The sequence below is a fragment of the Salmo salar genome, chromosome ssa12 (genome assembly GCF_905237065.1).
Source record: "Salmo salar chromosome ssa12, Ssal_v3.1, whole genome shotgun sequence".
In the NCBI taxonomy this organism is placed as follows: Eukaryota; Metazoa; Chordata; class Actinopteri; order Salmoniformes; family Salmonidae; genus Salmo; species Salmo salar.
The window spans coordinates 30,748,776-30,760,636 of NC_059453.1; the positions used below are offsets into that span (position 1 = coordinate 30,748,776).

The 11,861-nt window shown below is 43.3% G+C and overlaps 1 long non-coding RNA gene across 1 annotated transcript; it reads left to right on the forward strand.

Annotated features, from left to right (window-relative positions):
* Positions 1-3,123: 3,123 nt before the first annotated feature.
* LOC123725470 (uncharacterized) lies at positions 3,124-9,794 on the forward strand. The gene is made up of 2 exons (XR_006757961.1): positions 3,124-3,387; positions 9,150-9,794. It is a non-coding gene; the product is annotated as an uncharacterized lncRNA (long non-coding RNA).
* The last annotated feature ends 2,067 nt before the right edge of the window (positions 9,795-11,861 follow it).

The window sequence follows — 11,861 nt, forward strand, 5'->3', positions numbered from 1 at the left end:
TTCGTGTGATTTAATCCTCCTATGTATGATAGTTTTTGCCTGCCTCACTAACGAAGCCTTTTGCCTGTACTTTAGCCTATCGGATTTCCTGTTATCTACCTATTTCCTGATCTCTTTTCCCTGCCTGTACGTTGCCTTTTTGGACCCCCTGTGTATGACCTGCTGCCTGCCCCTGGACCCAGCTACCTGCCTCCTCCTATGGTCCTTTACATTAAACACCTGCTGTGCCCTGCGCTTGAAACCAGCTCTCTGTCTCCCTCGTGTTCATTACAGAAATGACATGGTGAGCCCAGTGAGATGTCACTGCAACTTACGTGTTAATAATATGTCAGCTATGGTGACAATTTACCTACAAAGGTTAAATGTAACTTTTCTGTTACATATTCTAGTTAGACCGTGTTGACTTAAAGGCAATAGCTGTATAGAGTGCAACATCTCCACCAATGTCACAATAATCCATTCTACTGCAAATCATTAACATGAGAACATAACTTCTGCAATGCTCTTTGGCTTTAACCAAATGCAAATCAACTTTCCCACATACAGAACATAGGACTCAAATGGCAACATCTGGAGCATGCTCTGGTTATATGGAAATATGCAAACAAGCAATAGCTTGTTCTTGCACGCTGCAGATGCCAAATTCCTTGCCAAGGTGTTAAGGCAAAAGAACAGTACGTTCTATCATTAATCCCATATGAGGTGATTTTTCATGGGGTACGATGCCTGGAGTAATGACTCCTCCCATGGTGCTATAAAGTTGGAAAGGGAAGGAAAACTACTTTTGTTGGACCTGCAGACAATTACAGTGGATGGAAAATGCATAAAGTTGAGTGAAACTTAATATAATGGTACCTTGTATTACAAACACTATGAAGCAACAATGGACTGTTAAGTTCAAGGAAAAGGACAGGCGGTGATGACTGGTTGCATCACCGCCTGGTATGGCAACTGCTCAGCATCTGACCGTAAGGCGCTACAGAGGGTAGTGCGTATAGCCCAGTACATCACTGGGGCCAAGCATCCTGACATCCAGGACCTACAGTATATACCAGGCGGTGTCAGAGGAAGGCCCCAAAATTGTCAAAGACTGAAGAAACTGAAGTCATAGACTGTTCTCTCGGCAAGCGACACCAGAGCACCAAGTCTTGGACCAAAAGGCTCCTTAACAGCTTCTACCCCCAAGCCATAAGACTGCTGAACAATTAATCAAATGGCAACCCGGACTATTTACATTGACCCCCATCCCCCACTGCATCCTACACCTTAGTTTTTATACTGCTACTACTTGCTGTTTATTATCTATGCATAGTCACTTTACAAATTACCTCGACTAACCTGTGGTGGTGTGGTTAAGGTTTCGGCATGGGAAGGGGTGGCAGCTGCGGTGGCGGTTACGGTTTCGTCATGGGAGGGGGTGGTGGTGGCTTTCAAGCACATCTGTGCTAAGCAATGGTGTTCAAATTCATAATGAAGACAGAGGCAGGTCAAGTTGTTACCATCAGGCAGTGGTCAGTCATGTCTTAGTCCTTTAAACTCACCACTATGTGTTTCTCCAAAGGAGCTGCTGGCCATGAGGATGCAGATGACTGGACAGATCAATGTGGAAGACCAATGTGGAATGTTGACTGGACAGATCAATCAGTCTGTTTTCTGTGTCTTTCAACTTGATGTATCTGATCTGGCATGCTCCTATACATCTGACTATCATATAGGTTGTCATCTTGTGCACATGAGGCAAATTCTATTGTCTTGAGAAAGTATGTGTGTCAGTATGATCTTGAATATATTTATGACATTCACTTGTACTGAGTTTAATACTTGCCAATATTTTTAGAAATGCTGACAGTAGAAACTTGAATGCAAGTTGTCAACAAAATTATATCTCTATTAATCAAACTCAGTTTTTCAAGCATTAGATTCAGAGTTATATACTGTATGGAGAGTGTTTGTGGAGTCAACTCTAATGCTGGACACCATGTTTTGGTGGAAAGATGTAAAATTGAAATCAACTCTAATTGAAGTCAACTCTAATGCTGGACACCATGTTTTGGTGGAAAGATGTAAAATTGAAATCAAGTCATATGAAATGAGAGCACAAAATGTATCTGCTATGACATCCATACTCACAGATTCATATAGTCAGTCTATGATAAAGCATTAATATCTCTGAAACAAGTGAGACCACACAGTGGAGTTAGAGGGTTAGTGTTGACAGATATGACTGTGGGAGACTTGAGAAACTCATACAAGGCTTGAAAAGTAGAGTGCTCTACTCACAGTGGTGCACAGCCATAAATCAAGATGCAGACCACATGTAAGGGAAAGGGAAAGGGGGATACCTAGTCAGTTGCACAACTGAATGCATTCAACTGAAATGTGTCTTCTGCCTTCATCCAATATAGTAATTCATGCATTCAGATGAATTGCTTTTATCTAAACTGATTGCATTGCCCTGGCTCCTTCTTTGTGTGAACATGTCAATGCGGACTGACAAACTGACTGCACATTTCTGATTTAGCATTGGTTGTAAAAGCCATAATATCACTAGATTGTGTTCTAGAGAATATTGCTATAGAATGTCTTCTTCATGACATATTTGTTCAAGAAAAGGGCGTCTGTTTGTTTCTACATTGTATGTCTGGAAGAACCAGTTACGTAATGCCAATGGACAGGGGTTGAGTTACAGGTGAATCTGGTGAGTGACAGTGGCGACAACGTTGCACTGCTGTACTCTGCTCCGTGTGACAGCCACAAACAAACAGATAATAAGTTATGAATTACAAAAGGTTGAGGCTAAAATGAAGCAGTATACCTTAGTTTACACACAAACAAGCTTTTGCATGCTCTATTTATATAAAGAATCAAACTAAATTCCAACTAAAACTGAACACTTCATGCCACTAGCTGAATGTCAGTGTAAAGTACATTCCAGTAGGGGGAATAATAATAAAGGTATTCCTTTACTTTGCAAAATATTGTTTATCTGCTTTCAGTTAGAGTTTATATTGTTTTTAAGATTAAGATTAAGAACTTTATTGGTCAATTGCACACAAGGTCCAAACCGAAATGACTTCAACTTTTTACCCGACCCACACATACAGATTTTTTGGAGAGGTGTGGGGTGCTGCCACACTGGATGCCTGGGGAGCTTTTGTTGTGGGGGGTTAAGTGCCTTGCTCTAGGGCACAACAGCAGGCAATGATGTCTAAGATTTGATACCAGTAATCCTCCGGTTGCCAGCTCACTTCCCGACTGATTTTTCCCGTCGGACCCGGGATTCAATCTTGCAACCCGGTTGCTGGCTCCCCTCTCTAACTGCTAGCCTACCTGCCACCCTTTATGGGTGATTGCACAGTAGGCACAAGCTGCAATCCAAACTTAGAGGTGGGTGTACACCATTGCTTTATTTAACCTTTATTCTACCAGGTGAATTGACTGAGAAGAGAACTCATTCTTATTTATAGCAACAACCTGGGAATAGCTGCAGGGGAGAGCTGAGGGGGTGAAAAAGTCCATTAGAAAGCTTGGGATGATTAGATGGTCATCACGGTTGGAGGGCCAGATTTGGGAATTTAGCTAGGACATAATCATGGCCCACCAGATTGTGCGGTCTGCCATCTTTTTGGAGGGGAGAGGACAGGCAGAGGTCACTTTACATAGTTCATGCTTCATACATTTTCTCCTGGGGGGGTTCTGCATGTTCATTCCTGTCAAACATGTACATTCTTTGCTTGTGTCTGATCAACAGAGTAGCAGCAGCGTATATGATGATTGTGTGTGTGAGTGTGTGTGCATGTGTGTAGAGTCAGCATGAATGTGTGTGTGTGTTCTGTGTGTGTGAGAAAATTAAGGTGTGTGTGTGTGTGTGTGTGTGTTTGTGTGTGTCAAATCAAATGTTATTTGTCACACACACATGGTTAGCAGATGTGTGTGTGTGTGTGTGTGTGTGTGTGTGTGTGTGTGTGTGTGTGTGTGTGTGTGTGTGTGTGTGTGTGTGTGTGTGTGTGTGTGTGTGTGAGTGTGCATGTGTGTTTGTTGGAGTATCAATGTGAGTGTGTAGAGTCCTGCGAGTGTGCATAAAGTAAGTGCAAAAATAAAGAAATCCATAAAAAGGGTCAGTACAGATAGGCCGTGTAGTGATTTGGTTAGCTATTTAGTAATATCTCGTCGACAGATTTTTGTGGACAGATGAAATGGCGAGAATCTGTCAAGGCTCACGTAGAATAATGTGATTACCAGCGGCAGTGGTTCCTGGTTTTCCATTTTCATCATTGATTATTTGGATGAATCAGAATTGGGGCAAAGGCGGTGCGTAAACTGGTACCGTGATTTTAACCCTGTGTGCGGATGATTAGCGGTTTCCACTAGATTCCACAGCCACAAAGTCAAGATAAATACTGGTGAAAATAATTAAAGGGAGGACTTTAGCCGAGAGTTTCCATGTGGCGAAGGAGGAAACTTCGCTTCCTTCCTTTGCACAAAGGTAATCATAATTGTTAACGAAATTCCCTCCAAAAGTAAAAAAAGGAAATGGCAAACTTTTACGAGAAGCTTCTGGGTAACTGAGATGAGCTATTTAGCCATTTTATGGCTGAGGACAGAAGCTGTTCAGGAGCCCGTTGGTGTCACGTACTGGTACCACTTGCCGTGAGAACAGTTTATGGCTTGGGTGGCTGGTGTCTTTTCTGGGCCTTCCTTTCACACCGCCTGATATAGAAGTCATGGATGGTAGGGAGCTTGGCCCCAGGGATGTTCTGGGCTGTCCACCCCACCCTCTGTGGCACCATGAAATTGAGGGTGGTGCAGTTGCCATACCAATCAGTGATGCAGCCAGTCATGATGCTCTCAATGGTGCAGCTATATAACTTTTTGAGGACTTGAGGGCCCATGCCAAATCTTTTCAACGTCCTGAGGAGGAAGACGCGCTGTCATGCCTTCTTCACGACTGTGTGTGTGGGCTATTTGAAGTCCTTAGTGATTTGGACACCGAGGAACTTGAAGCTCTCGACCCACTCCACTACATCCCCATCGATGTGGATGGGGGAGTCCTCACCCTTCTCTAATGTTGTCCACGATCAGCTCCTTGGTCTTACTGATGTTGAGGGAGAGGTTGTTGTCTTGGCACCACACTGTCAGATCACTGACCTCCTCCCTGTAAGCGGTCTCATAGTCACCGGTGATCAGGCCTACCACCGTCGTGTCGTCAGCAAACTTGATGGTGTCGGAGTCGTGCGTGGCCAAGCAGTCGTGGGTGAACATGGAGAACAAGAAGGGACTAAGCACACACCCTTTTGGGGCCGCCATGTTGATGGTCAGGTTATGTTGCCCACCCTCACCACCTTGGTTCGGCCTATCGGGAAATTCAGGATCCAGTTGCAGAGGGAGGTGTCATTGAACAGCATTCTCACATAGGTATTCCTCTTCTCTTGGTGGGTGAGAGCAGTTTGGAGTGCAATTGAGTATGTGTTGATCTGTTGGAGCGGTATGCAAATTGGAGTGGGTCTAGGATGTCTGGAATAATGGAGTTGATGTGTGCCATAACCTGCCTTTCAAAACACTTCATGATTACAGATGTGAGTCCTACAGGGCGATAGTCATTGTGGCAGGTAGTCTTAGAGTTCTTGGGAACAGGAATGATGGGGGTCAGCTTGAGACGTGGGGATTAGAGACTGAGACAAGGAGAGGTTGTTAATGGCTGTTCTGTGCACGCACTGAGAACGTGCCCTGGAATACTGAGTGTTAACCTGATTAGCGAGATCCCCCAGGGCTCGGAATCGGCGGGTGCGCTCATGCACGGCTCGGTGTTGTTTTTGTTGAAGCGTGCATTAAATGCATTGAGTTGTTCTAGTAGAGAGACATCATTGGGAAGATCATGGCTGGGCCTTCCTTTGTAATCCGTAATGGACTATAGCCCTTGCCACATGCGGCGGGTGTCAGAGTCTGGGTAATAGGATTCCAGCGTGTTCCTATATTGTCCTTTTGCTTGTTTGATGGCTGTCTGGAGATCGTAGCAGGACTTCTTGTACTTGTTTGTGTCCTTAGCCATAGCCTTGGAGTTGACTGCGATATTCCTTTGTGCGCTAAACCTGTCCTTTAGCTTAGCACCAAACTCTGTGTTAAATCAGGGCTTTTGATTGGGGAAGAAGCGTCGCTGATATATTTCCTAATAAAACCATTGACGGAGATGGTTAGCTTGTCGATGATATCGGCTGAGTAACGTAAAATATTCCAGTCAGCGCTAGCAAAGCAGTCTTGTAGCTTAGTCTCCGATTCGGGGGACCATTCCTCTATGGAGCGGGTATTTCCTGTTTGACCTTGTAGACAGGAAGTAGGAGTATAGAGTCATGATCTGATTTGCCGAAGTGGGGACGAGGAAGGGCCTTGTGTGCTTGCTTGTGGATAGAGTAACAGTGGTCTAGGACTTTATCGCCCCTACTGGAGAAGGAGACGTGTTGAGGGGAAAAAACATCCCAGATACAGGTTTCTGTGATTATAGTAATTATCAATACCAATAATTAAATACAACATACAGACAGAACATTTTATTTTCGAGGTTGCAAAGGCTAATGGTGAAGACAAGGAAGTGTATAAAAGAAAAGGGCTATTATGGACCACATGAACCCCTTCCACCTCCCACAATCCTCGATCCCACGCCAGCACCAAGATGCCAGTTTCTGAGGGTTTGTAAAAGCCTGCAGAGTGCAGGTATGGTCATGAGAGTACATTGCACACTGCCATGTCATAGCACATGTTATTCTATATAGTTGAGAGATGCATATATGCACGACACAAACCAGGAGAGTTTAGGAGATGTTATAGAGATAGAAATGTTTGATTAATGCAAACTTCAACTTTTGTGACCAGAGGCAAAAACACTATTTTAATTTTACTCCTCTGGGTTTGAGAGACATGTGGGTACGAAAGAAAGTGGGGAATGGAGGGATAAGAGTGGGACATGGCTGTGCAATTTACTCTAGACTACATTTTATCATAATTATTATCATGAAATAGCATACCCAACAATAGATGTCATGCTAAATCAGCTCATTTGGTTGTGCTATTAGATGAAGCACAGGGACAGCACATTGAGTTGTACAAACACACAACATTTCTGTCATTGTTTTGCCATTTGAACGTTGTGCTAAACGGTTGAAAGTGCAGCTATAACACATTTAGATGACAACTAAACGAAAAATCAGACAACGTTGTTCCATTGTTTTTGGATGGTTTAAAGCATAGTGATAACACTTTGGGAATTCAACAAACTTTTGTCTGTCTTTTTGAATGGGTGAATATAGGTTATAATCTCATTGATCAACATCTCAACCAAATATCACCCAATTGTCCGTGTTGAAATTGTAACATCTGCTTCCAACTCACACTCTCAAACACATAGATCCCCTGCACGCAGCTCACTCTCCAGATCCCAATCACCCTAATTCTGATAACCTATTCACACACCTGTATGTCATTATCACACACTGTTTAGTTCAGTTCTTTGCACCCAATCGTTGTGAAGTATTGTTTGTTTTTGGACACACATCTATTCGGAGCGCTGGTTTTCGCGTGATTTAATCCTCATATGTATGATAGTTTTTGCCTGCCTCACTAACGACGCCTTTTGCCTGTACGTTAGCCTATCGGATTTCTATCTACCTATTGCCTGATCTCCCGGACTACGTTACTAGCCTTTTCCCTGCCTGTACTGTTGCCCTTTTGGACCTCTGTGTATGACCTGCTGCCTGCCCCTCGACCCAGCTACCTGCCTCCTCCTATGGTCCTTTACATTAAACACCTGCTGTGCCCTGCGCTTGAAACCAGCTCTCTGTCTCCCTCGTGTTCATTACAGAAATGACATGGTGAGCCCAGTGAGATGTCACTGCAACTTACGTGTTAATAATATGTCAGCTATGGTGACAATTTACCTACAAAGGTTAAATGTAACTTTTCTGTTACATATTCTAGTTAGACCGTGTTGACTTAAAGGCAATAGCTGTATATAGTGCAACATCTCCACCAATGTCACAATAATCCATTCTACTGCAAATCATTAACATGAGAACATAACTTCTGCAATGCTCTTTGGCTTTAACCAAATGCAAATCAACTTTCCCACATACAGAACATAGGACTCAAATGGCAACATCTGGAGCATGCTCTGGTTATATGAAAATATGCAAACAAGCAATAGCTTGTTCTTGCACGCTGCAGATGCCAAATTCCTTGCCATGGTGTTAAGGGAAAAGAACAGTACGTTCTATCATTAATCCCATCTGAGGTGGTTTTTCATGGGGTACGATGCCTGGAGTAATGACTCATCCCATGGTGCTATAAAGTTGGAAAGGGAAGTAAAACTACTTTTGTTGGACCTGCAGACAACTACAGTGGATGGAAAATGCATAAAGTTGAGTGAAACTTAATATAATGGTACCTGAGTATATGCATAAAATCACAAACACTATGAAGCAATAATGGACTGTTAAGTTTAAGGAAAAGGACAGGCGGTGATGACTGGTTGCATCACCGACTGGTATGGCAGCTGCTCAGCATCTGACCGTAAGGCGCTACAGAGGGTAGTGCGTATAGCCCAGTACATCACTGGGGCCAAGCTTCCTGACATCCAGGACCTACAGTATATACCAGGCGGTGTCAGAGGAAGGCCCCAAAATTGTCAAAGACTGAAGAAACTGAAGTCATAGACTGTTCTCTCGGCAAGCGACACCAGAGCACCAAGTCTTGGACCAAAAGGCTCCTTAACAGCTTCTACCCCCAAGCCATAAGACTGCTGAACAATTAATCAAATGGGAACCCGGACTATTTACATTGACCCCCATCCCCCACTGCCTCCTACACCTTTGTTTTTATACTTCTGCTACTTGCTGTTTATTATCTATGCATAGTCACTTTACAAATTACCTCGACTAACCTGTGGTGGTGCGGTTAAGGTTTCGGCATGGGAAGGGGTGGCAGTGGCGGTGGCGGTTACGGTTTCGTCATGGGAGGGGGTGGTGGTGGCTTTCACGGACATCTGTATTAAGCAATGGTGTTCAAATTCATAATGAAGACAGAGGCAGGTCAAGTTGTTACCATACTTATTATGATCATAGATGCTAACTATGCTAACCATGAGTTTCCCTTCCTCACAGCCTCAGCTCCTCGTAATCCGGCTACGGCTCTTCCAGCTCGCACGTCAGCTCCTCCAGCTCCGGCCTCAGCTCTGCTGTCAGTTCCTCCAGCTCCGTCCCCAGCTCCTCCACCTCCACCACACGCAAGGTGGTGATCGTCACAGAGGAATTAGTGGATGGCAAGGTTGTCTCCACAAGTGAAACCAAACATACCTCTTAAGGTCCCACACACACAGCGAGCACTGCAGCAAGCAACGGTTTAACCCCATAGAAATATAATCACCAGAATGGGTATAGGAAATGAAAGGCCAGCACATGGAATATTAGTGCTTTGTTCATGCAACCTAAAATACAACGTTACAACTTATACAAAGTCTTCGTCAGATGAAAAATCCCTATTTTCGTTATCTGTCTGATTTGTTAAGGGCAGTTCTGGTTAACTCTAGTTTAAGATATGAATTCCATCCTACTATTCTTTCTAGAATGGCTAAAGCCCCTCAGATACCCATCATGGAACATTGACTTGAATGGGGATTTATTTTCTGGTAATTCTATTTCTATGGTTAACAACTCCAGAACAACATATTCTACTACATCTGAATGGGACACCAACAACAGACCCCATTGTGAATACAATAAAGATGCTCTGACTTGCTGACACCATCATTCTGTTTTCTGTGTCTTTCAACTTGATGTATCTGATCTGGCATGCTCCTATACATCTGACTATCATATAAGTTGTCATCTTGTGCACATGAGGCCAATTCTATTGTCTTGAGAATGCATATGTGTCAGTATGATCTTGAATATATTTATGACATTCACTTGTATTGAGTTTAATACTAGGCTAAAACATTTAAATATTGATAGTAGAATTGTTGAAAGTTGTCAGCAAAATTATATAATTCTATCTCTATTAAGAACATTTCAGAGTTTTAGATTCAGAGTTGTATACTGTAGAGAAAGTGTTTGTGGAGTCAACTGTAGAGCTGGAAACCAAGTTTTGGTGGAAAGATTTAGATTTGAAAACAAGTCATTTGAAATTAGATGATAGAATGTAAATGCTATGACATCCATTCTCCAAGATTCATATCGTTAGTCTATGATAAAGAATGAATATCTCTATAACAAGTGAAGCCACACAGTCCATTCTCATTCAACCACATAATCTTTATTGATGGTTCTGTTGACAAATTATTACTTGATCTCATCCACATCCACATCGAGGTTCTGGGTGGTCTCCATCAGAACTACCATGTAGGTCTATGGAAGTAGGTCAGGAGCAAGAGCGTCCTAGGTTTTGTATTGAAAATCGATGTAGCCAGAGGAGGACGGAAAATTGCTGTCCTCTGGATACACCAGGGTGCTACCATAGAGGGTCCTGTAGAGACTTCTGTAGACCTTCATTGTGAGAGTGTGTTTTAGGAAATCAGGTTTTTGGTGACGTGAGTATATTTAGTAGAGTTTTATCTAAAAAGCATAACTTTTTAATTTGTAAATATGTAGTATTTTTCAGAAATCACTGAGTAGGGTGGTCCTCATATTCCTCCTCTGAAGAGCCTCCACTGTTACACAACAACAGTAGACATTGGAGGATGGTACAGTCAGTTTTGCCAGATATGAATGTAGGAGAATTGGGAAACTTCTTATTCTTATTGACAGCCTTCCGGGGAACAGTGGGTTAACTGCCTTGTTAAGGGGAAGAACGACAGATTTTACCTTGTCAGCTCGGGGATTCAATCCAGCAACCTTTACGGTTACTTGCCCAATGCTCTAACCACTAGGCTATCTGCCACCCCAAAACACATGGCCAAAAGTATGTAGACACCTGCTTGTCGAAAAGCTAATTCCAAAATCATGGGCATTAATATGGAGTTGGTCCTCCCTTTGCTACTATAACAGCATCCACTCTTCTTAGAAGGCTTCCCACTAGATGTTGGAACATTGCTGCGGGTACTTGATTCCATTCAGCCACAAGAGCATTAGTGTGGTCGGGCACTGATGTTGGGTGATTAGGCCTGGTTCGCAGTCAGCTTTCCAATTCATCCCAAAGGTGTTCGATGTGATTCCAAACGTCTTCGATAGAATGTCATTGTATGCTGTAGCGTTAAGATTTCCCTTCACTGGAACTAAGGGGCCTATCCCGAACTATGAAAACCAGCCACAGACCATTATTCCTCCTCCACCAAACATTACAGTTGGCACTATGCATTAGGGCCAGTAGCGTTTCTCCTGGCATCTTCCAAACCCAGATTCGTCCGTCGGAATGCCAGATGGTGAAGCATGATACATCACTGCAGAGAACACGTTTCCACTGTTCCAGAGTCCAATGGAGGTGAGCTTTACACCACTCCAGCCGAAGCTTGGCACTGTACATGGCGATATTATTTTATTACGTTTGTAATCCCAAGAAATAATCTGCTCAGACCCCAACCAAGGAGCATCAAAAGTCGTGCTATAAATTCTCAGACAACCCAAAGATTCCTTCATGCCCTTCCAGTCTCCCTCTGCCTACCCAAGGACGTCAGAGGACAAAAATCAGTTAACCACCTAACTGAGGAACTCAATTTAACCTTGCGTAATACCCTAGATGCAGTTGGACCCCTAAAAACAAAAAACATTTGTCATAAGAAACTAGCTCCATGGTATAGAGAACATACCCGAGCTCTGAAGCAAGCTTCCAGAAAATTGAAACGGAAATGGCGCCACACCAAACTGGAAGTCTTCCGACTA